Below are 26,712 nucleotides of genomic sequence, written 5' to 3'. Positions count from 1 at the left end.
CCACAGTCAATATACAGAACAGTTTCATCATTCCTAAAAATTCTCCCATGCTGCCCTTTATAGGAAACCTCTTCACCACCCCTAACCCCTGGCAACCACTGATATGTTATGTGTCCCCATAGCTTTGACTTTTCCAGAATGGAAATCTAATCAGAATGTCATTGGTCTTTATTCATGACAGAAATTACACTCATCTAATTTTTCGAGGCAGACATTTCAGAATCATCCTAAACAATTCCTTCTTCAGACTCCACATCTAATCAATTATTATGTCTTCCTTAATATTTCTGGAATTTCTTCCTCCCTTTCAATGATCTAAGAGAAGTAAGAAAGGGAAGCTACTGGAGTTTCACATTTGCTAAGTATGGTTTTGAAATTGATGATCATTATACTTTAGTTTTACTTGGGACTTTTCCTTAGAAGGCATATTTTATAGATCTGTCTTGTAGGCTTATGTTGGTGTTAGGAGAAAGAGTTGAGAAAGTTTCTGACAGAGAAATGTAAATGTAGGCTGTAGCTTTCATTTGGAAAGGAGTGTACAAAAGAAATAATTTGTTAAAGTAAAAATGTATTCCTGGGGTGGGTAGAGATCTTAAGAACAGAGAATAGCATGTCTGTAAAGGTATGTTGAGTACTCCAGTAACAGGGCCGCATAAGATGAATGGTGAGGAAGCAGAAAAACTCATCTGTTGGTTTTAAATCCTAATAGACTAGATTATCAGAATCTCTCTCAATTTCCAATTTTACCAATTCCAATTCACCTGTATGAGTCTTATGTGGTACCTTTTGAAGTACTGACTGCTCATGCCATGGGCCTCTACTGCACCACGTACAGGTTCCGTCCTCTAGTATGAAATCAGTTCATTTATTAACTAAGTAAAACATATTATTGTTTTACATCCCCTTCTTTTTTACTATATATTGATTCTAGAATTAGTTGAATTAAGTTTTGGGATGAGATTCACTCTAAATACAGTGAAAGTTAGTACGATTTTATTCATTTTTAGATGATAGAATTGGGTTAGGTTGGTTGACGTAAAAATATGGAGAGCACCATGTTCCATTCTTCTAACAAGAAGGTACTCTGAAGTCAAATGTATAAAATAAACCACATCTTCTCTATGGGGAGGGGGTGCGGACGTAAACCCCCTGAAAGGAGTCTCTGAAAGAGTTCCTTTTGAGAACTGCTGTTCTCCATGATATTTTTGACATTCCGCAAGTCCAAGTAGTGTTGAGAGTACATGAAGGTTTAATTCAGACAGTGTGTCTTAAAATCTGAGTGTTATAGGGAGATAAGAACAGAAGAAAAGCAAGACCATTAAAGCAAGTTTTACATTTAGATTTTTCTTTTAGCCCAGTGTTAGATTTGGGTCACCATTTATTTAGGGATCAAAAACAAGTGACTTATTACAGCATCATCTGTTTGAGTCTTTGAACCTCTAGTACAACTCTAACCCTAACTCGCAAACAGGTGCTTGCACCTTTGAATAGGTGGCCCGGGAGGGAAGGGAAATGATAATCAGGGAAAGAGTGAGGAGTCCAACAGTAGGACGTAAAGTTGTGAGTCCTGACCACCCGCCCTCATCCAAGTCCGCGGTCCTCACCGCAGCAATTGGTGAACAGCAGTTTCTCCTTTAATTCACCTATTTATTTCCTATCAAGTATTAACCCTCTTTATTTCAGTTCTGTTCGTCAAACGCTCATTGAGGGCCTACTCTGTGACAGGCATTCTGCCAGGTAGGAGAGATACAAAGATAAATGCCAGACACAGTTAATCCTTTGAATAGGTTATTTCAAATGCAGTTCAGAGAAATTTCAGTTGATGGAGCAGAGAGGGATTAAAAATTAGTGCGTCTTTTTTTTTCCTCCCTAAAATATTGGTTTAGAAAAGCAAGAGGAAAAAACACCTGAGAAAGAGACAATATGTAAATATGTTTGTATTCAGGTGGTGCAATTCAGTTATCCTGTTCTCTCATCTTTGAGACCTTAATTTCTGTGTTTGTTTTATAGAGTATCGAGCTTCCTTTCTCACATCTATTATATTAGGAAAGAAATGAGAGATGAATGGGCCAGATAGGAAGTAAAGAGGAGATAGCAAGTGTGTATATTAAAGGTTAATGGGAAAGAAGATAGGAGATTAAGCTAGAATTGAGAGGAAGTGTTGGTGGAGTACTGAGAAGGAAACGGAATGGGACTGGCATCTGTTAAGAAAAAAAGAAGAGAAGAGACACAGGAGCAACCAGAAAAGAAAAGAAATAGAAGCTCATATTGAGAGAATTTTTCAAAGGAGAAATCTTTAATCAATTTTTGTTTATAGCCAATTTTTAATGCTACTGCTATTTTAGATTTAAACTTTCAATTCAGATACAACTTGTCTGCTACTGTGTAGGAGGCATAGTTTTGGGGAGAGCTGAAAATAAAGACAGCGTTATGTTATTGTGGAATGCACCAATCACATATCTGGTGACATACTATTGAAATATATTATAGATAATAAAATATAAATAATTATGTAATATTTATATAATAGATATTACATTTAAAATATTACTCAATAAAAGTCTATAAAGAAAAGGTTTTTATGTCCTTGCTGAAACCATGTACTAATAATGTGCTGCTGACCTCTCAAAACAGGAATGATTTAGAAATGTAAAAGCTTATTTCCAGTTCTAGTTTTTGCAAAAGCTGTAGTCAAAGACTAGAAGCACTTATAGCCCTAAGGTATAACGTTGAGAACAATCTAAATTTTAAAAAACAAAGCATAAAATGGATCTTGTGCTCTGGGAAATGAGTGTAAGTGGGCTGTCTCTTAATTGCAACCAGCAATTCATATGAAGGGAATGTAACGGACTTAATCGTATTACACCTACGAGGCATGAGGTAATGGGGCTTCTGATGGATGAATACAAAGGAAGACTGGAAAGCAGGTCTGTATCAGAGCATCTGTAGCATTCCTCAGGGAACAAGAGGGCCTGAGGAAAAGAGCTGGTGCCCTGGGTGCTCACGGCATCCAGGGTTCTGTAGCACAATTCGTAACATCCCATGAGGCTGAGTGACAGGATCCACTGACACACAGCTCTCTTGCCTGGACTGCAAGTTCCTTGTACAGAGAGCCTTGTTCAAGCTGTGAGTGCAGCTCTTAAAATCTTTAACCTTGAACTAGTTACTTACCCTCTCTTTGCCTCAGTGTACATATCTGTAGAATTGAGGTAACAGTAGTAACAAATTCATAGAGTTGTTAGAAAGATTATGTAAGTCAATAAAAGTAAAGTGCGCAGTGCTTGGCACATGGTGCCAAATAAGAATTCGCTAGAATATAAACTCCACAAAAGTATGGCTTTTTTTCTCCATCTAGTTTATTGCCTTGTCTTCAATATCTTCTATCTAATGGGTGGTCAATGATATTTGTTGAAAGAACAAACAAATATGATATCTTATGTAGCTTTTTTAAAGGTGAGATCATGAAATACAGAAAAAAATATTTTGGCCTACTTAGCATTTGTATATTCTATTAGAAATTAATAAATTTGTACTCTGTTATATGCTTTGGTCTAAGATCAGTTACCTTGCATACATAAACCAGGACCTGATCTCTCCTGGAAAATTGGTATAATACAGTTTTCGAACCTGTGAAAATGAGAATTCCACTGGACTGAGATGGTTAATACAATGGTTGAGAGATCTTGGAATCTTAGACCTACCATTTACCATCTGCGTGATTGGGGCTGAACCTAATCTCTCATATATTTCCACATCCATAATATGGGAATACTAATCCTGCTTATCGTAGAGTATTCTTTTTTGAGAATAAAATGAGATAATTTTGTATAAAGTGCTTGGCAGAGTGTGTAGTCTGTAGCATAAGCTCTAAAAAAATTTATTCCCAAACATTTTATGAATTCATTTACCAATCCAGGCAACATTTGCTGAAGTACTTGTCATGTCAGGTATGCAAAAAACAGGCAAGATATTGTTCCCATCCCCAGGAACTTCCAGTGGAGCAATATAAGGGGACAAGTAAAAAGGCAATGACCTAATAGAGGAAGTGCTCTCGTAGAGAGAAAACAGGGGGTTTTAGGAGCACACAGAGATGGAACTTCAATCAATAGTGAGTGGGATGGAGAAAGTAAAAAGAAGGCTTTAGAGAAGGCCTGTCTGAGCTAAGACTTGAAGCAAGAGTAGGTTTAGGAAGCAGATGGAGGCAGCAACAATGTTATGAAGCTGGGGAAGACAGAAACAATTGAAGTTGTTCAGTAATTTGTAAATTACTTGGACTAGCTGAGGAATAGAAACATGGAATGCTGCTTATATTTCCTCTTGAAAATAATAAGAGCAACAACATATATTGGTGTAGTTCTTTAGAGGTCATAGGCTTTATATGTTGTATCTCTTGAATTCTCACCCAAAATTCCAGGAAGAGAGAAAGGCAGGTAGTATTTGCTGCATTCTGTAGATGAAGACGCTCAATTTGATTTTAGAGGCTGGCTTATGGGCATGTACCTTTTCTTGGAAGTGAAAATTGAGACCGATTCTTCTTGTATTCAGCTTCTGGTGAGCCCTAGCTAGCGAGGAGAGAGACCTGTCACTCGATTTCATGTTTTAGGGTAACGGTGCTTGGCAAAGTATTATCTTGTCATTGCCTCTAGTACTTGCTTTATCATCTCAGTCATATGTGAAATGAGCGTCTGCTAATGAGTGTCATTTAAAAAGTTCTACTAAATGTAGGGTTAAAAATCCCATGCCTGGTGTGACATGGTATTCAATATGAGTTTGTTGAGTGAATGACTCCGTAACAATTGGAATCCTTATTAGTAGAGTTGTTCCAGAAATCTTTTTTGCAGATACAATAAACAGTTTTCTCAATTACATTTACATACAAATTACTTGACTAGCAATATATTTTGAAATTTCAGCATTTTATTCAAATTCTGTATTATAGTAAGACTGTTAATTAATAAAGTAATTAATTCATTTGGTCATGAAGTATTTAGCACAGGCCTAATATGTGTGAGGCATTGTGCGAAGTACAACACATATCGTCTGATCTAATCTTCACAACAACCCCTTGAGAATGTTCTATTATTTTCTCCACTTTTTACAGATAAAGAAACTCTCAGAGAGAAGTAAAAATATGCCCTAAATTACCACAGCTAGCAAATGGCAGAGCTGCAATGTCAAACCAAGATTGATCTTCCTCCAGAGCCCACTGCAATTCAGTTTTAGGATGTTATAACTATTCATTATATTTGCATCTGTTGTTTTTGTACGATTTTGTCTAATATGAATTTTCTACATGAATCATGCATTCTTTAAACTTGGATATACCTTTCCTTAGAATATAGGATTAAGAATGAACATTTTTTTATTTTAATATACTATTTGCTACTCAGTTTATTGATATTTTATAAATTGTTTATGTACTTTCTTACATGTTTATATAGAACATTCTTCTGTAGGATCATTCATCAGAATCCCTTTCAAAAACTTAAGATTTCAGTTTTTGGTTGCTTGCATGTTATTTCTTAAACATTTACTGATAAGTTGCATTCCCTTACAGATTAAAGTAATGACTTAAATTTGCTTTACTTTGATATGATCAGATTTTTACCTTATTAAATACAAATATTTTCGTCTCACAAAGACTGTATTTTCATCTTTGTATTTGTATTCAAATTTGTATTCTAGGGTTATAATGCTATTGGGGAGCACCAGTATATTCTTGGTTTTAGTCTGAATAAAAAAAGACCAAAATAGTATGTAATCATTGAGTCTTGGCATTTGAGGGTGGTGGCAATAAAGCGTTGGTTTAAAATGTCATCTGTCTTCTTTTCTTTTGTAGGACTAAGACAGGAACTTCCTTTAGATCAAGGCTGAAGCTTGGGAATAGGGTTAAAACTCAAGCATCCTTTTCTGTTTCATAACATTATCTTACACTTCTGTTTCTAGAGTTTCACTTTTATTTATTTATTTTTTAGTGTATTGGGCAAAAAGGGAGCATTTATAATTATAACTTTTGTTATGTTCATGTAACTCATAAAGTTATGTTTGCTTATTTTCAGTTTCTTTCCAGGATGTGATCTTCAGAGAAGCACAGGATGGCTTTAGGTGTACCTCATCACCACTAGGAAGATAGCTGTGCCTGCCTTTGCTGTAAATGCGTCCCTGTTTATGACTGGAGCATGGGTAGAACTCTGAACATTTGCTATCCAGGGGACAGGCTGAACAATTATGAGGCTCTGATTAATATCATTGATGCTTTAATGGCCCATTTTATATCCTGAACACTGGGGGGAAATACATTCTCTTCTGTAAGGACTGTGGTTCTTATGATTCACTTAGCATAGATAGCAAAGAGCATGAACGATCTCTTGTCTCACAAGAAGAAATGGGTGACCGTATAATGCCAGCTGCATATATTACTGAACTGTTACAGAGGAGAGGAAATTGCCCAGTCGGAATAGATATGTCTCTGTAGCCTTGTGTCCGCATTCTAATAGCCACAGAGTTTATCTTAGTCTGAATGGAGCTCTAAGTTATTAATTGTTTTAATGATTTCATTGATTTCTGTTAATCTAGGTAATGTGCCTTACTAAATTCGGTAGTTTATTTTGCTTTTCAATTAACCTTTTACTTTTGTTATATCATTTTTTATTAAAAACAAAGGTTTTATCTGCATTTTAATGATACGCCTATCTTAGCGTATTATGAATTATATTTGGCTATCTGTACTGCAATTTTCATGAATATTTCAGAGTAATGGCAGACCATAATGGCTCAGTATTTTATTACAGGTTATCACTGATACAAAACACTCTTAAAAGTCATTTGAATAAATGCTAGAATCCCTTATCTATAAGCGAAATATTTTTTAAAGAAAGTTTTGTATTTCTTAAGAATACAACCATAGAAGAAATGCGATACTTTGGCTTTCAATTTTCAAATTTAAGAATGATCCCATTATTTCAGCTTAAATAAAAACTATTTTAATTTTGTTCAATTAAGAGATACAAAAATATGTTATAAACTCTTTAAAAATTTAAAACAGTGTTTCAAAGAGTATATTCCAAAAGAAAGGATGCAGTATGTGCACCTTGACTGTGTTCATAAAGTACTTCACTGATTTACATAGATTATTTGATATTCAAATACTATCTGCCTAATTAAAGTCTTCATTTGTTTTGGCAGTTGTAAAGTTTTCTGTGTGTTCATAAAAACATCAGTGAAATGGCCATGCTTCACCTCATTAGTGAAAGGATGCTGAAGTCTGTTCTCTACTCTTCATTTCTGGGGAGTCACATTCACACATAACTTTTGTACCAATTAAAAACTGTTAATGGCAAAACATTGTAATTGATTAGTCTTTGTATGTTTACAGCTCACTTTAATTGCTGAAAAACGCTATTTGTCAGTTTCATGTTCTATTGACAATGCTATTGATTTATCTGAATTTGGCTTTGTCTTGTCTCTCGTACATAAAACTCACATATGCAGTTCAAATGGGAAATGACTGTATTGATTTCCTTAACTTGAGCCCAAATGCTAAAGATTTTTGGATAAGCTTTCTCATTACTTAAGCCAAAATCAATAAGAAAGAGCGTCTTTTAATGAAAGAGCAGTTTGAGCAACGTACTTCAGAAATAGGGTCCTGTTCATTCTTTGCTTTACACATCGATCTCCCAGGTTCCTTAAGTGAGGTCCAATTGGTTGACATTGTGGTTTGTCTTTGTGTGTAAACTTGCAGCTTCAGAGAAGAGAAGATGAGCTACAGAGACAGTGGAAAGAAACTCTCTCGCTGAGAAAGAAGATAGTCCACCAGCAGGTATAAAAATCTAGTGTTGAAATGTAGCACACCTTACAAATATATCAAATAATTCTTACATCTTTCAAGTTCACGCTTATGTATTTTACGATTGCACAATATTTTAAAAATTTCTTCAGTGGCTCATCTTTTTAATATCTATACTTGCATGTCATGTACATTTATACCAATCTTATTTTAATATTTGCTTTGACTTCAGAAAACTTCTCCTCATTGCTACGGTTTCTTTATGGAGTGCAAAATAATTCGCTGAAACATCAGGTCATTTTAAAAATAACTTTTTGTTAAGTGATGTTTTATCTTAATTTTTTTATTGTTAAATTTCCCATTTTCTGCAGGAACACAGGCATTGAAAGTGAGCTACAGAAATAAAGTGCCCATTCTGAGGAACAACGGAATGAACCGAATGCATAAAACAAGTTATATGGACAGGCCAAACGTCAGGTACTGTACCATGATATCATTAACTTCCGTGAACTACATAAATTAAGCTGATTATGCCTTCACTTAATTAACTGAGAATGACCTATTGATGTATAGACCGAGTTCGCTAGAGACCGCTTGCTGCACTGTACTTAATTTATTGGTTTTCAATTAGTTCTTCTCTTGCCTGTGATTGTTGGAAAAAAAAAATGTACGTTTATATCTATGTCCTATCATTTGTTTTTATGTACAGTGAGTTTCTATTTAAAATTTTATCCTGAGTAGTGTTTTTTCTTTGCCAACAATGCTTAAGTCAATTTGAGTCATTGTTTTCTCATTGTTACATATAATTTGGTTTCCAGAATGAAATAAATATGCAGATTAATTCATCTTGTTAGTGTTGTGCTACTATTAAATTATCTTTATACGTGATCTCTTATATTCACTATATCGTGCTTCAAGAACTATCTTGCTTTAATTACATTTTGAAAATTATTTTTTACCAAATTTGCTGCTAAGCTATATTTTTGTGGAGCAATCTCAGGGAAGAAAGATCTTAGGTAAACATTAGATTTTGGAAAATTTTCTCTAGAAACTTAACTTGAGAGATTTCTTTAAAGTGGAAAGATTATGGTATGGATGGTTGTTCTCAATGTTTTGTGCATAGCAGAACTAATGTATTTGAGAATATCTGCAGGCAAAAATTTACTCTTCAAATTTTGACCTTTTATATACTGATTTTTTGAGAGCTGTTATATCTCAATATGTTACCCTCTACTATGTAGTAGTTTTCATAATCGACTAACCAAAAGATATTTTTGCGATCATTCTTATGTTCTCAATATCTAAACATTAGAACATTAGGCTTGTGGCTGGTAGTCTGATTTTAGGCATTATAATTATTTTACTTACTTACTATTGATAGTTGTAATAAGGTCAGTCAAAAGATAAGTAAACTAAATATAGAGAAAGCATGTAGCCTTGCTTTGGTAATTTCCTTTTTCTCTTCCAAATTTAGGTCCTCCTCTGAGAATGGAGTTAATAATGGAACTTGGTCTTAGGATGCCTGAGGTACTTGCCAACTCTTATTGGTATAAGTATTACTTGTGGTATAAGTATTACTTGTTCTGGAAGTTCAGAGAGCTAGAAATTCCTGTGGATTTGAGTAGTTAGAGATAGATTAAAGATTTAATAGCTCCTACAAGACATACATGGGTAACATTATAATTGATAATCCATGTTAAAAGTTTATGCAGAATTTAATTAATACTGTAGGAGCTTGTGGGCATATGAGGATTTAACATTCTCATTATTTGTGAATAACCCTGAAAGCTCATAAATAGCTGTAGTAACATGTGTGACACAAATTTGAATCTCATATCCTGTGCACATATCCTACCATCAGAAGAGTAATTTAGCAGCCATATTCAAGGAAGCATCTGTTTTCCACAGATTTTTATATAGGCAATGAATCTCATTGAGAATTTGACTGACCTACTTCAACTCTTAGCTATATTTCCCTGAATTTTAGGAAAGAAATTGTTTGCCATCGCAGAATTTGTGAATTAGCGGATTCAGAAAAGACTTGGAATCTCATTTGGAAATATCAAAAGACTATTCTCCCTTGAAAGTCTGATGTATATTTACGTGAGAAAGTAGCAAGACAAGTCAGAGGGAGAAAGTCAAATACCATATGATCTCACTCATAAGTAGAAGATAAAAACGACAAAAAAAAAACACAACACATAGCATTAGAGATTGGATTGGTGGTTACCATTGGGGAAGGGGGGAGAGGGGAGGGAAAAAGGGTGATTAGGGTCACAGGTGAGGGGATGCACTATAATTAGTGTTCGGGTGGTGAACATGATATAATGTATACAGAATTTGAAATACGATGTACATCCGAAAAAAATAAAAATTAACAAAAAACCAAAACTTATGTTTGGGGAAGACTATATCAGAAATTCACTTTTAGTTTTGTAATGTATGAGGATTCTATTGGACACCAAAGTAGAGAGGTTGTATATGGGTCTATGTGTGTGTGCGTATGTGTGTGCGTGCGCATATGCACGTATGTGTTTGGGTGTGTATGTGTGTATGACTGAAGTGTTCAGGTGAAATTTTGAATTGGAGATGTAAAGTAAGAAATTGTTAGCATATAGATTGTATTGAAACCAAGAGAAGGAATGGGATGACCAACAAGTAAATGCTAAGAGAAAAGTGAAGAGAATCAAAGAGAGGCCTAGTTGGTTTCAATATTAAGCATCAAGGATATGAGGAACCAGGAAAGAAACTAAACAGCCAGTGATATCGTTAAGAAATCCATGGGAGTCAGGAGCTTTAGAAGCCAAGTGAAAAGAAATATTTCAAGGGAAGAGAATTGATCACCTGTGTTAAATGCTGCTTATAGTCAGTAAGATGAGAGCTCAAACATGACTGTTAAACTTCGATATGTAGAAGTCATTGGTAATCTTGACAAAAGCAGTGCGTGTTTATCCTGATTGCAATGATCAGCACAGCAGAAAAGATGATAATGTAGGAAATAGAGAGAATAATTGCCAGAACAATGTCTTGAGAATGCAAGAACTGATACAATCTACTAGAAAAATGGAAACCGGCCATAATTAGGAGCACGGGTAAATCTTCCAAGCAGTGTAGAAGAGGATAGAGTGTAGAGGCATAGGCACAAGTAGATGAGTAAATGTAATACTTTTGAGGTTTTGAGTTTCTCTGTAAAGGAAGAAGTTGGGTTATCAGTTCATTTTAAGGATGGGGAAGGAAGTGTTAGAGAATTAAGGAGTGAGAAGAAGCCATGCAATATTTTTCTGGGACAGTAAAGGAAGAAATTGGCCATAAAAAGTAGGCCAGAGTACTTAGAATTCTCAGTTCTATTCTAATTGAAAAGTTATCTGACCCAAATTTTCTCACACCAACATGTGAGTCATTCTGCCACTTATTCTGGATTGAAACTGTGCGCGCAGTTTCTGTCTGTTCAATAGATGATGAGCTGCTCGAAGGCAAGATGTGTACTGATGCACTTTCATCTTCACCACATCCCAGTGCAGCCCCTAGGATGAAGTGCGAAATTAAGACATGTTTGATAGATAAATACATCATTTATGTGATACATTGTACACGGTGCTAAAGACATATAAACAGTCAAAAAAATATGTTATTTATATTTGAGAAGTTTGATGCTAAATTTTCTTTCATATTTAAATTTGCTATCACTTTTTATATTCCTGTAATTTTTTTTTTAACTTTAGATGCATTATTGAATTAATCATTCTCCTCAATTCATGGCACATCATCGCCATGGGTTCATAAAGGCATCCTTTCATTTTATAATTTTTATGTAATTTTTTAACAGAAAATGATTGTCATTTCAGCAAACAATGGGTGAGAATATAGCTTGCCAGCACAGACTGTGATAAGTCTTTTGGCTTTTGACAATCTTGTAGGTAAAAACACTCTCTCTTTATACTCTGTAATAGTTTTAATTTTAGTTTCTATAACCTAAATGAAACTGAACATCTTTTCATACGTTTAAAGAATATTTACATTTTTTTCTGTGAGTTACCTGTTCATATCTGATCATTCCAATATTATGGTCATTTAGTTTCTTGACATTCTTTTATCCAGTGAGGATATCTTACATCCTAAATTTCCAATAACTGCTAACCTTTACATGATCTCAGATTCACTCATGACCTCCAATTCCTTCACTTTCTTCTGAATTTTAAGCCCAGTAAGCTTCATTTTGGATATTTTCATTGCTTGCAACTATTTGCGTTAGTTGATCCCATTTAATATGACAGAACCTCTAACTTCATTATTTAACATTTACTAAAGCGGCTGAAAATTTATACTGTCTATTCCATCTAATAACACTTAAGTGGAAACATTTTCTGAAGGTTCTAAGGTTCTTGATATTTTTTCTCCACATTAAAGGTTTAATTTGACATGTATCTGTAGGTTAACATCCCTTTTCTATGAAGTGCAGGCATCCTGCCACCAGGAACAACCAACCAGCTTAGCAAACAGAATAATTGGTACCATTCTTTTCACATACACAAAAGTAAGTTAAAATGGGATAGAGCTTTTATCATCAATTGATTCTTAGAAGTCCTTTCTTGATATTTCAGCCCCAAGGCTTATATCAAAGTTGTTTCCTTCAATGTGGAAACTTCAAGCTTCCAATTCACCAGTCTGCAAACCCTGAGCATCAAAGCAGACCTGCCCTGTGATCCACGGCTAAGCACTTACTTTCTTGAAGTGATGCTTAGTGCTCTGATGCAGCATCAAGATCTAAGGTGCTGTTATGAGAAGATAAATTAGGGAACCAGACGATTACACCCTTTGGCCTCCACTGAGATCTTCCTGAGCGAGAGCACTTGTCTCCAATTCCTCTTTGACCCGTCATTGTTTCCATATGGCGGCCACTGCTCAGGATTCTCACTTGACCTTCACACGGTTCCTGAGAGATTGACATGCATGTAGAGCCGGATTGCTTCATATGGTAGTTGTTCAGAGTCCATGTAAACCAAAGGATCTATACAACTGTATATTATCTTCTCTTTAGCTCCCTTTTTATTTAATGCCTAAACTCATGTTCTTTCCTACTATACTGATAACTAAAACCATAAATTCTTTATTTTTAAAAATTCTGTGGTAGTTTCTCATTTCAGTCTACCAAGCCGATGGTTTGGCAGTTTTTTCTCCAGACTTAGAGAAGCCACGATTTTGAAATAATTATCATTATCGCCATCATGCATATTCTTATTCTAACTGAAATTTAAATAAGAGGAAAACCAAATGGTGTACAATTTATTAATGTTGCCTGCTTATCACGTTTTCATCATTTTATCCAACTTTCCTCATGTGTCATGTGTTTTATTTGAGCTCATCTGCCACCATGTGATACAGAGTAGAAAGTCAGTCACTTCATTGTTCTGTCTGACAAATGATTTAAAACAGACACACAGTAAGGTGAAAGTGTTAGATCTTTGTTGTTTTAAGTGTATTAATTGATACTTGGGTCAGGCGCTTTTCCAGTTGATCTTGTCATGTCAGCTACCCAGATAAGTGTCTTAAATCCATTTCTTCCTCTTTCTCCCACTACTTGGTTCAGATCTTCAGCATGAATCTCTCTTGTACTTCAGCACTCTCTCTCTCTCTCTCTCTCTCGTTGGTCTCATCCTCTTTTAGTCATCCTTCTGCTGCTAGACTGGCCTTAAAATATGCACACATATGCACTCAAAGACATCTGATCATATTGCTCCACCACTTGAAATCTCTTTATATTCCCAGCTAACCATTGAGTTTCTTTTCAAACTGGGGCCACCAGGAACAGGTGAAAGAGAAGCTGACTCAAGCGGTGCTTGGAGCTTCTCATCCCCGTCAACGAACAATTCTGCTTTGTGTATTTTACTTATTAGGCCCAGCTAAAATTATATTTGAAAAAAAAGCATTAGACAACGATTGCTATAATAATGCTATGTAATGAATGTGTTCCAAATGTCACTGTCTTACAATAACAAATATTCGCTTTCTTGTTAACTCAGTCTTTGGATTGGCTGAGGTGGCCTTGGTGCAGGTACCCCAGGCTTCCTCCATGAGTCTTTCTGTCTGGTATGAGTGGCTGTTTGTGGCCCGCTCTCCTCTTGAAGTAGGCAGAAGCTCCAGAGACAGGCCAAACAATACAAGCATGTTTCAAAGTTCGCTCATATCCTATGTTCTCAAATGACACTGGCCTATGATGTCACATAGTAGAGAAGCATACTAAACTCGTATTGAAACGCTGGCAAGGGCATGGGGGCATGAAAGAGTAGGAATAAATAACACTATCCACCACAAACAGGCTCTGCTCTTCTAAAGAAAAGTTTTAAAACAATTGATCTGCCAGATAAAGTAAAACCTTAAGAGAAGAAACAAAAGCCTGCATGGCCTCTGCTCATTTACCTTTCGGTTTATGTTCTACAGCTCTCTTTCGATCTTAGTAGTACTTGACAGGAATGAATCATCACACTTTGATATGCATACATTCTCATCCTGGATTATCCAGCTTCTTGTTAACTCTTGCTATACCCAAATAGCATTTTCCTGGCTGAAATTAACAAACACTGAATTTTGAAAGCAAATGACTCACGCGCAGGCATCAATACATTTAGTTCACCCGAGTGAAGACCAGTCCCGTTTTAGCAAAAGTCTGTAAGGAAATGCTGCTGAGACTGGTTTCGTCCACTCTGGTTCAAGAATGTTGATGAAAGTAGTTAGGTTGGATTTAGTTTTCCCAGGTTTTAATATATGGTATTTCCTGGAAAAGGCATGTCATGTGATGAGAGTGGTATGGACTTTATAGCTAACAATCACAATTTATAAAGAACACAGACAAAAAGTGACATTCAGTAAAGTTTCCGTATTACTTTGTCATTGGGGAATATTTCAAAGACTGTGTTCTCCTGTGGCTTGCATTTTTCTTCTTGTCTTAACCGTGTTCCAACACTCTGCTGTGTGTCCTGTGCAGTTCTTGAACCATACTATGCTACATTGAATGGTGCTCTCTTGTATCAGAAATCTTATTATTCATTTTCTACTCAAATATTTATTCAAAAAACCCGATTTTAAGCAGCAGACTTAATCACTTGTACAACTAAGGAAGTGTTTCTTCTTCACTCCAGTTATTGCTGCAAAACACTGTCTTCTCTACTTATAATATAATACCCCCAGGGAGTATTTTCTCTGATAATGCAAGATGACACTCCAGGCTGGGTACTTTGCTCCATATCATCGGACCATTTGTATTGTACTCCTGCAGCCAGAAAAGGGGTGTTTTGTTTCACTGTCCTTGGGAAGAGCAGTAACTTGGGATCAGAGCTGAATGTGGTTCAGGATGGGACTGAATGTGGACGCTACAATACTTGTTATGTAAACATTACCTTGGCAGCTCAGGCTTTTCCATTTAACCATGTTATGGTCATTGTCTTGTAGGTTGCATATATATCAGACACACAAAAGATACAAAATTCAATCTGTGCTTGAAGGGAGCTTCTCATGGGAGATGGAAGAAGAGCAAGGTATGCTGGAGTGGGCTCCCACTGGATCATGAAACCAGATTGTTAGCATTTCTTCCCAATTCTTTGTTCAGTGAGATTATGCTGGTAGCTTGAAATTGACTATGGTAGGAGTATTTACACTATGAAAATTGGCAAATGCTTTAAAGCAGGATTTTTTTCCAGAGAGCTGGTTTACTAGTATACCAGAGCCAAGCTTTGCATTTATGTATACATTTATATTACCTTTCTTACAATTGCCAAATTTATAAGTTCTATGTAAATTTCATCTAATTTCTAATGTTTTATATTTTATTATTACACTTTATATTTTTTTTCCAGTTAAGGTATCTGCATAACTCAGTACCTTTTTTGTTTCCTGTTAATTTCCAGATTCTATTTTTTTTCCCCAGAATTCTGGTCATATATTCATAAAATATTCTGATATAATGTTATATATTACAAAATTAAAATGACTACCTAGCTTATTATTATAAATGTTATGTTATATAAAAATGTTATGCATAAACATTCAATAACCTTTTATTAATTCCAAATATTACTTTGCAAGGAATTTGAAATGCATCTAAAGAATTTTCCAATTTATGTACAAAGCTAGAAACTGACTAGTTTAAAAAGATTCTGTTTTCAAGGAGAATCTAAATCTTAAAAACGTAGATAAGCTATTTTTCTATTTGGAACTATTCAAATAGACTTTTCCAAAAAATACTAAATATACAGTTTAAATAAAAGTTATTCAAGTGTAGCTCTGCAGCTCCAGGTAAAACTGAAAAATGAAGACTGTAAAAATTATATGATTTTGGAGCTTTTTCTGATTTTCTTCTTGGGCTGTGATGCTCTGTCCACAGAGCTGTAACCTGGATCTGAGAGATTTGAAATATTTGCCGCAGTGTCCAGGAGAATATTTACTGGTTCAGGATCTTATCAATAATTAGAAATAGGTAGAAATATAAATACATATTGTTGCTAGAGAATCTCAGTTTCTAGAAACCAGTGACCAAACTTTATCCTTTTTTATATGCAAAATCTAGAAAAAACAAAATCATCTTTATTCATTCATAATCAGAAGGTAATATTAGAAATAATTATTTTAGAAATGTGCTCCATAGTGTGGTAGGGCTTTGTATATGTATTTATGCTTCCTTATAATTGTCTCTTTTTTTCCTCCCTAGCTTCAGGGTCTTGCTTCTCCTACCTTTTATTCAGTTTAAATCTCAAAGTGGGGAAAATACAGGTTGTGGAACTTTAATAGTGATGTAACTGAGAAGTTTGACTTTTGCGCCATTTTCGCCATCTGTTTAGCTGGGAAAACAACACTAGCTATTCCATAATGGTGTTGTGAGATTAAATGAGAACATGTTTATAAAGGGAATGACTAGCACATAATTAATATTTATCAAGCAGTTTTTAGCATTATCTTTCACAAACCACCTTCTTTGTATTTCTACCCCTTGGGTCTTCCATTGATAATCACTCTCGTCTCTTAATACCTGGAGCATTTACTTTACTCAACTGTGTTAATATTTTATTTGTTTATTTTCTGTAGATTGTAAGGCTCTTGAAGGAACAAGAATTGTTTTCTTCGTTCCTCATAGAATCCAAAATCCTTAATGCATTGTCGTGTTAAAGGCAGATTTCAAACAACCATTTATTGTTGACGGTGAAGCTGTTGATAGAGGGATGGAGGAACAGTTACACTTACTCTTCATAGATTTATTGTCTGAAAAGATTTCACATTTGCACCGTGCTGTCTCCTGCACATCACACTCAACTATTCAGCACTTACGGTTCCTGTGCCTGTCATGTGTAGTTTATTTTCAGAATTCCTAAGATCTGAACGCATGACATTAAATAAGAATTGATTTCTTCAAAATGGACAAGAATACATTGGAAAATATTACAGCATATAGTAAAATTTAATAGAAAAAGTAAACTCTATTTATTATCAGGTTTTTGTTTCATTTGCAGAAATCTTTGTTTTTCAAGCAATTATTTATTCTTAAGTAAGTGGGTTACTTTCCCATTATACATGAAAGGTTTAACTTTTTCAAATATTTTATGTTTCAACCCAGCAATTCTTGAGAAGCTTACATTTTAACTCAATGAGCATACAGTACAGAAAACAAATACATAAATCAGTAACAATTTTAAAAAATAAAGATAAGTATTGTCTCTGTGATGATCAAATGAATGGAAGCCATTCATGTCAATGACAGTGTTGTGTTTTTGAACTAGCTCATCTCTAACTCCTTTGTTTGCCTCTTGCTTTTAAAATTATTTCTGAAATGAGTACAGTGGCAAGCTAATTTTCTACATTCATTTACATAATTACTGTCATAACTTCTTTTATCTTCCATCAATTTACAACTAGAACTATTGGAAGGGTTGATGATTTCAGTCCTTAATTCTTATGAATATTAACGTAGAATAGAGCAAACAGGTGTTTTCCCATAATACGACCCCTTAGAATAAAGAAGGAAGCAATTTGAACGCTTAGTATAAAGAGAAAAATTTGTTTTAGGAACTCATAATGGCATGTTTTAACTACATATTGGAATATAAATAAGATCAGAGCACATGCATACTTAATGAAAGTAGATATTGTGGGCTATGTTTTCATGAGTGACTTAAGATGCTTTGAAATTAAAATAAAAAAGAATGAAAAATTCAAAACACTCATTGTCAATCTTGACCAAATTCTGGTGTACGGATTTTACCATATCTTAAAAAAAAAGTCATGCTTTGGGCACAGTTAGGCAGCCAGTTTTATCAGAGATTACATAAATAATGTAGTTTTCTTTAATTCACTATAAATTCATTGATTCTATTTAAAAAGTTGCTTAAGGATTTGACTAAACAGTTTAGATTCAGACTAAACGATGGAAAATAAACTATCAAACACAACATGGGATACGTGAGTTGATAGACTCTTTGGCTTGACCTCTTTCTAAAAGCTCTACTTTTTTTTTTTCATTTATTTGTTTATTTTAGGATCTACATCATAATATATTTCGAATTCTGTGTAGATTACATCATATTCACCACCCAAAAACTAATTATAGTCCATCCCCTCACATGTGAGCTTAATCACCCCTTTTGCCCTCCGTTCTCCCCCTTTCCCCTGTGGTAACATGAATTTCTGTCAGATTATAGAGAAATCAAATCCCATATGATATAATACGTATATAATGTATACATAGTATTATATGATGCATATGGTATGTATGTAATAAAATATTAATCTTTTATAACAATTATTTAAATACATGCAATTGAATGCTTCCTGTGATCAACAGAGATATGTCAAAACAAATGCAAATACATCGTTCCAGTATTTGTTATGCAGAACAAACAGCAAAATGCAATTTCTAGGATGCATTTTGAAGAAAATTATTTGATTTTATGATTTTTCCATTCCCTTATAATATTTTAACCTGCTTAATTTATGGAAGAATTTGCATCTCACTATTTAAAAAATGCAATTAGAATACTAATGTTTATTATGTGTCTATTATTATCTGATCTGTATGTATTTTATCCAATTCTCACAAAACACTGTTAAGTTATCATACTGATTTAAAGATGAGAAGGCTTAGAGTGATAGACATTAACTAAGTCCCTGAAGATCATTCCTAGGACATGACAAGGCCAAGATGTAAACCCAGGTTATTTATTTTCACAACCCATGCTGTTTCCATTCCAGTATACTACCTCTCATTTCTTAATAAGCAACATTACTTAGGTAATAAAACTTCAGACTTCAGTGGAACAGTGACAGGATGACAATTACAGAATTGAAATTGAAACACAATAGCACAGTTAGGCAAGCAAATCTGAAGAAAGAGTGTGAATTTCAAACTATACTACTCTTTAATCAAAGTAAGAATAATACTTACTGACTACCGCTCCCATAATTTATATAAAGAAATCAAATCTCACAGTGTCATACATTGGGTTGGGGCAATTTTCTTAATAGTACATAATGTATATACTGGCTTTTTTCTAAGCTAATATTCAAGAGTTCAGTAATTGATGGTGTTAATGTGAGTAGCTTTTATCAATATTACCGCTATTGATCCCCTAACAAAATTTTGTTTCCTATTCCCACAAATTTGGACTTTTCTAATCTAGTAGTTTTCGTTTTCAAAGATAGAATGTTTCCACCAAGGTAGATACAATGGGTTACTTTAAACTGGAAGTTGAGGTAGCCCCCTGTCTCTTTTGGGTTCCGGATGCCGATGAGTTATCAGGCAAAGTAGTGAGTTTGTGTTGGTTGAGGTAAGTGATCTTGAATTTCAGAACGAACTTGGATTACTACTATATAATGTGAATGAAAAGAGAATTATGTCTGGAACTCAGAAGATTCCCTGGAATACCTCTTAGTAGTCCCAAATCTTGTGGATCAAGTCAATGGAGAGCTACAACTCAATTCAGACAGTGTTAACAGTTTGAGTCACCCAATAGGCAAGGAACTTAGACCAGCTGAGGGCAAAGGAGACATGAAATGGATCTAGGAAGAAGTTAGACATGTATTAGCTACAATCATATTGCTACTTGCAGTAATCAGAATTGTAACAGTTATATGTATTTCTTCCTAATTTTTATGACTATATTTATACATTTTTAACCAATTATTTTTTCTACCTCTCATTCTCCTACTATCTGACATCATATTTGTAAATACTAGCTAATTTAATAGCTCAATATTTCAGTTATATGATATAAAAAAGAGACTGTGACTCAGCCAGAAGAATGAGCATTAATGAAAAATGAATAAAAGAACACTTTTAAAGTAAAAGTTCCTTTTATGAGGAGAAAGTTAGCATGCTTTTTGGTTGTATGCAGGATAGATGCATAATATTAGGCAGAAGCATAAGCTTGCTTTTGTCTTTATTGGGAAGTAAAGTGTGGTTAAACGAGATGTGTTTGATCGGGTGCCTAGCTGACAAGGGGTGGACTGTGGTGGCTTTAGAATTTGTTGACTTGGCTAAGCTTAACTACATTTCCCAGAATTTTTCCCTCTTATGTTTTTGCTTAGATTTGGCCACAAGATATATCTGTGTGAGATTTGGAAGGTGAAAATAAAGCCGTAGTTGTGTTCACTCTGGGAAACTTGATCAAGTCTGGCTCTTCTGCAGCTCATCAAAGTTTCTACAGGTTTGTTGACTCACGTCGTTGGCGTGGGCAGCAGTCCAGCCCAGGTCTCCAGCTCCTGCTGGAAATCTGCTGTCAACATCTCAGTTCTGAGCCAAGTACAAGTTTGATTAGTTGGTAGAGTGATAGCTTCTTCTACAAGTCAACCATGGCAGTGAGACTGGAGGCTTGGAGATGAGAAGAGGCCAATATGGGCTCCCATGAGATATAGACACAGGTCTCAGTTGTCATTGCTCTTCTCTACTTGTCCATCTTTCAAACCTCACCACCTGTCCTGTGCCTTTAGGCTCGGGGGTAGGTGGAGATGAAACAGCAGACCAAGACTATCTTACCAGCTACCAAAAATGTATAAATTTGAAGCCCTATAGTAAATCTCTTATCCTGCATCATCTCTAGTAGTTTTATTTCTCTAATTTAATTCTGACACTATCTCCTTTCCAATATACGGCCTCTCATTTCTCAACAATGGTAAGTGCTTAGGAAATAAATGTTCGTGCTTTGAAGGCAAATTGTCAGAAGAAAATTTTAAAAATTGGAATAAAATATATCAGATTGAGACGTTATATTTTATAAAAAGTATATTTCAAACTTTATCACTTTTTTTTTTAAAGATTTTATTTTTTCCTTTTTCTCCCCAAAGCCCCCCGGTACATAGTTGTGTATTCTTCGTTGTGGGTTCTTCTAGTTGTGGTATGTGGGATGCTGCCTCAGCGTGGTTTGATGAGCAGTGCCATGTCCGCGCCCAGGATTCGAACTAACGAAACACTGGGCCGCCTGCAGTGGAGCACGCGAACTTAACCACTCAGCCACGGGGCCAGCCCCCAAACTTTATCGCTTTTTAAGCCAAGTGGAGCTAAATGTCTTCAACCAGCTCTTCCATCATTTGATGTAGAAGAATCAAGCCTCTCAGAAGAGATTTTTTCATTCTTTGACTACTTCGTTATCAAAATATCATAATTACATTGTGCATATCATTATAGTGCAATGCATTATGAAGACTGAAATCAACTCCAAAAGTGATTTCATCTAATGGGTTATAGTAGGGACCTAGGATAGCAAATAAAAAAGTATCCAAATTAAGTCAATTATACGCATTGAAATAAATGGATGCGAATGAATGATGTGCTGTGGCAACACTAACACCTACAAATTGTTCCAAAATTTACATAAAGAAACAATACAAATATTCTCTCAAATTATGGAGACTATAAATATGGCTCAGCATTGGCAAAACTTTTACTACTGAGATCTATGTAATAGACTATGCTAAATTTAATGTTATCTTCCATTGAACTCAGACAAAAATAAGATAATATTTTTGCAACTATGAAGGTTATGCATAATAATTATAACTTTATCTTTTATTGTTTCTCCAAGAACAAAGGGCACTATATAATACTTTTGAATGTGAAATTGGTGAATTGTGTAAAACCAGCCGCTGTATGGTCAATTAAAAGAGAGACATATCTTTATTCAAAGAGAGATATATCAAAGAATTTAATGTACAAACATAAAGAATTATGCAATTTAGGAAAAAGCTGTAATGAATAATTTGACTTCTTTTAAAATATTTTATTTTTAAGATGTTTTGTATTAATTCATAAAACAAGCTTTTCTTTGGACAAAGGATAAAGTGTGTCACATAAAAATATAACAATTTATTTCATTTTGTTGGAGTTATATTCCATTTTTCCATGGTTACTAATCTTTGTCTACAGGGAGACACTAACAAATATTTTAGTTTAAATGTGTATTTGTTTTGTCTTGTTTGTTTCTTAAGGAGCCCACGTACATCCGTGTACATGTATGTTCTCTAATTCAAGCCCTTTGACTTTTTTGTACAGTATATCCTGCCCCCAACCTGTTAATTTGAAATTGTAAATTACTGAGGAAGAAGTTTATGGGTTCTTTCAATTATTGACATAATGTTTATTAATGGCTACTATTTATTCTGATTATGTCACAATCTTGTTAACTTTCTCCCATGTTTTCCTCATATCACCTCCAAAATCAAGTCTGATCTTAATATGATATGTAAGGATCTTCACAGCCTAACTCTGCCTACCCTTCTAAACTCATTTAATCCCACTCTGAGCAGTGGTTACCAGACCCTCTGATTTCATTTAGCAGTAAAATGTGAAACAAGCAAAACAGTAAATAAATGATAGTAATCAAAAGAGAACAAATAGATTTTTACTTGTTAGGGTTAAAAACAATGCTACCATTTGCTCTCTCTTTTGTTTAATAATATGTTGAATATTTTAAAACCTACTAAAATTGGAATATGATTAATATGAGAATAAAGGTCAGTTCTATAATGTACACAAAAGGAGCTTTTTAAATTCAATACCATCTCCTTTTTCCTAATTTTCTAATTTTGTTGGGGAAAGTTAAATGTTCATCACAGAATGGCATTTGTCTAAGAACTGATGAAGGGAAATTGGGGCCAAGAGCTGCTTGCTCACAAGACCTGCTCTTTCCTGTGTGTTATGATGCCATTTCTCAATTATTTTGCTTATTAAATATTACTAATCCTTCAAATTCAACTTCACACTTGAAAGCTTGCCTGGATTGTTGAAAGAGTTATGTATTTCCTTCTTTAAGCCCCCATAACAATTGGAACACATGTCTAGCATACTGATAATGGCTACTATTTATTTAGTGTTTACGCTATAAGCCAGGCATTATATCAGATCTTTTCATTCAAACGCTCATTTAATACTCACAGCATCAAATGAGACAGGTGCTATCATTCAATTTCTCTAGGGAAAAAGTGGAAGTTTGTAAAGGTTACTTGGCTTAAGATCACATGCAGAAAATAGGTAAGCTGGTTTTTGAATCCAGAAAGTCCGACTCCGCTGACAATGGTCTTATGCACTGCGTCGTCTATTCTGCTTCATGGTGTTGGGTTTTTTGGTTACGTTTCTATTGTCTCTACTGAGATGTCAGCTTCTTGACTTCAGGAACTGTGTCTTTGTGAATCTCATAGCTAGCATATGGCTGGCACATCGTAGATAGTTCTGGGCATCCCATAAGGGGATGCTGATGTGATTGATAAGATACAAAAAAAAAAAAAAAGAGTTAAAGGCTATAAACTTTCTTTTTTTATTGAGATTAATTCACATACCATCAAATTCATCCTTTTAAATTACAATTTGGTGGGATTTACTATATTGTTGCACAACCATCGCCACTGTCTGATTCCTGAATATTTTTATTACCTTGTACCAGTGAGCAGCCACTCCCCGTTGCTCCTGCATCCCCTGCTTCTGGAAATCACTAATCTACTTTCTGTCTTTAGGGATTTAACTATTCTGGATATTTCATCTAGATGGAATCATAAAATACGTTGTCTTTGGGACTGGCTTCTTTCACTTGTCATAATGTTTTCAAGGTCCGTCTAGGTTGTCTCATGTATCAGTACTTCATTCCCTTTTATAGCTGAATAAAATTCCATTGTGTGCATATAGAACACTGGTTATCTGTTCATCAGTTGGTGGCCATTTGGGTTATTTCTACATTTTGGTTATTATGAATAATGCCATGAATACCTGTGGATAAGCTGTGTGAACATATGTTTTCAGTTTTCTAGATTATATACCTAGGAGTGGAATTGTTGGCTCACATGAGAACTTTCTGAGGAACTGTCGAATTGTTTTCTAAAGGAACTGCAAAACTTTATAATCCCAACAGCAATGCACGAGTTCCCGTTTCTCCACATCCTTGATAACACTTGTTACTGTCTGTCTTTTTTATTATAGTCATCCTATTGGATGTAAATTGTTATCTTATTGTGGTTTTGATTTGTATTCCTCTAATGGCTAATGGCATCTTTTCATTGGCCTTTTGTAAGTCCTTTTTGAGAAATATAGATTCAAAAACTTTGTCCGTTTAAAAATTGGCTTATTTGTTTTTTATTGTAGAGTTACAAAAGTCTTTATATATTCTGAACACTACACATTTATAATATATGATAGGCAAATATTTTCTCCCAATCTGTGGGTTATCACTTCATTTACTTGATATCTTTTGAAGCACAAAAGTTTTCAATTTTTATGAAGTCCAATTGATTTTTCTTTGGCTGCTTGTGCTTTAGGTGTCATAGCTGTTATTGCCTAAAGCAAGAAAACAAAGATTTATACCTATGGGTATTTTCCCTAAAATTTTTACTTTTTTGCTCCTGTGTTTAAGTTTTTAATCCATTTTGAGTTAACTTCGGTATGGTGAGAGGTAAAAGTTCAGCTTCATTCTTTTGTATGTGGATATACAGTTTTCCCAGCATGATTTTTTTTGAAAAGACTGTTCTTTTCCCATTTTATGCTTTTAGCATCCTTCTTCAAAATTGATTGGCCATAAATGTGTGGGTTTATTGCTGACTCAATTCTATTCTAATGAGATATATGTGTATCCTTATTCAAGTACCATAGAGTAGTGATTACTGAAACTTTGCCTAAGTTTTGAAATTGGGAAATGTGAATTATTAAAATTTGTTCTTTTTTTCAAGAGTGTTTCATTCATTAGGCATCTCTTACATTTTCAAATGAATTTTAGGATCAGCTTGTCAATTTATGCAAATAGGCAGCTAGAATATTTAGAAGGAATGCATTGAATCTGTAGATCAACTTGGATAATATTTACATTGCAATAATATAAAGTATTCTGATCAATGATCATGGGATAACTTTCCAGTTATTTATGTCTTCAATAATTTCTTTCAATGATATTTTGTATTTTTCACTTACAGAAGTCTTGCATTTCTTTTGTTAAATTTATTCCTAAATTTGTTATTTTTTGATGTTATTATAAATGGAATTCTTTTCCTAATTTCATTTTCAGATTGTTCATTGCTTGTGTATAAAAATATTATTAATTTTTATATGTTGATATTTTATCCTGCCTCCTTATTGACATTTTTTATTAGTTCTAGCAGGTTGTATGGGGGGGGGGGTGTCTGTACTACTTATAATTTTTTATATAAAAGATCATGTCATCTGCAATTAGAGTGAGTTTTACTTCTTGTTTTCCAAAACATTTTTTTTGGCTAATCGCACTAGCTAGAACTTACAGTGCAGTGTTGAATAGAAGTGGTGAGAGTGAACATTGTTTTCTGTTCTTAGGGTGACAGTAGGCATCATTGTCTGATCTTTGGGAGAAAACTTTCAGCTTTCACCATTACATTTAGCTAAAGGTTTGTCATAGTTAGCCCTTAATAGGTTGATGATGTTTCCTCCTATATCTAATTTTCCAAGTGTTTTTTATCACTAAATTATGAGGCATTTTGTCATTTTCTGAATCTATTGAGATGATTCCATGATTTTTGCCCTTTATTCCATTAATATGGTGGATTACATTGATAGATTTTCATATGATGAACCAACCTTGCATTCTTGGGATAGATACCACTTAGTCATGGTTCATAATCATTTTTATGTGCTCCTGGATTCAGTTTACTAGTATTTTGTTGAAGACTTTTACTCTTTTTTAGTTTCTAAAAGTGGCAAATTAGGTTACTGATTTGAGATTTTTCATTTTTAATATAGGCATTCATAAGGGAAATTGATCTCTAGTGTGCTTGTGATATCTTTATCTAGTTTCAACATCAGTGTAATATTGGCTTCATAGTATGTCTGGGAAGAAACTCCTCCTCTTCTAATTTATGAAGAATTTGTGTTAATATTTCTTTAAATGTTTGGTAGACATAAACAGTGAATCCATGTGGTCCAGGTCTTTAGTTTTAGGAAAATTTTGAGTACTAATTCAATGTCTATGCTTGTGAGAGATCTAGTCACATTTTCTATTTCTTCTTTAATTGGTTTTGATAGTTTCTATTTCTCTATAAATTTTTCCATTTCATCTAGGTTATCTAATTTGTTATATAATTGTTCATATTATTCTTTTCAATCCTTTTTATTTCTATAAGGTCAGTAACAATTTCCACTTTCTTTTCTAATTTTAATAATCTGAATCTTTCTTTTTTTCTTAATCAATCTTACTGAAAGTTTGCCTATTGTGTTGAACTTTTCAAGCAACTAATTTTTGGTTTTATTGATTCTCACTATCATTTTCTTCTATTCTTTATTTCATTTATTTCTGCTCTAATCTTTATTATTTCCTTCCTTCTACTTTCTTTTGATTTGGTTTACTCTTCTTTTGTTAGTTTCCTATGATGGAAGATTACGTTATTGATGTGAAATCTTTCTTCTGTTTAATAAAGGAATTTGCATCTATAAATTTCTTTAATCC

The 26,712-nt window shown here is 34.3% G+C and overlaps 1 long non-coding RNA gene across 2 annotated transcripts in view; it reads left to right on the top strand.

Annotated features, from left to right (window-relative positions):
- LOC103550948 (uncharacterized) overlaps positions 1-25,345 on the top strand; it is a 35,706-nt gene extending 10,361 nt beyond the window's left edge. The window contains exons 2-8 of one of the 2 annotated variants that reach the window (XR_011542991.1): positions 6,060-6,183; positions 7,742-7,819; positions 8,158-8,263; positions 9,261-9,313; positions 15,233-15,318; positions 20,354-20,472; positions 21,110-25,136. This is a non-coding gene — a long non-coding RNA (uncharacterized lncRNA). The other variant, XR_544907.2, reaches the window with a different exon arrangement.
- Positions 25,346-26,712: the final 1,367 nt, after the last annotated feature.

The sequence above is a fragment of the Equus przewalskii genome, chromosome 8, assembly GCF_037783145.1.
Source record: "Equus przewalskii isolate Varuska chromosome 8, EquPr2, whole genome shotgun sequence".
NCBI classification, from domain to species: Eukaryota; Metazoa; Chordata; class Mammalia; order Perissodactyla; family Equidae; genus Equus; species Equus przewalskii.
The sequence above is the reverse complement of the archived record's forward strand: the minus strand, read 5'-3'. Positions and strand labels throughout refer to the sequence as shown.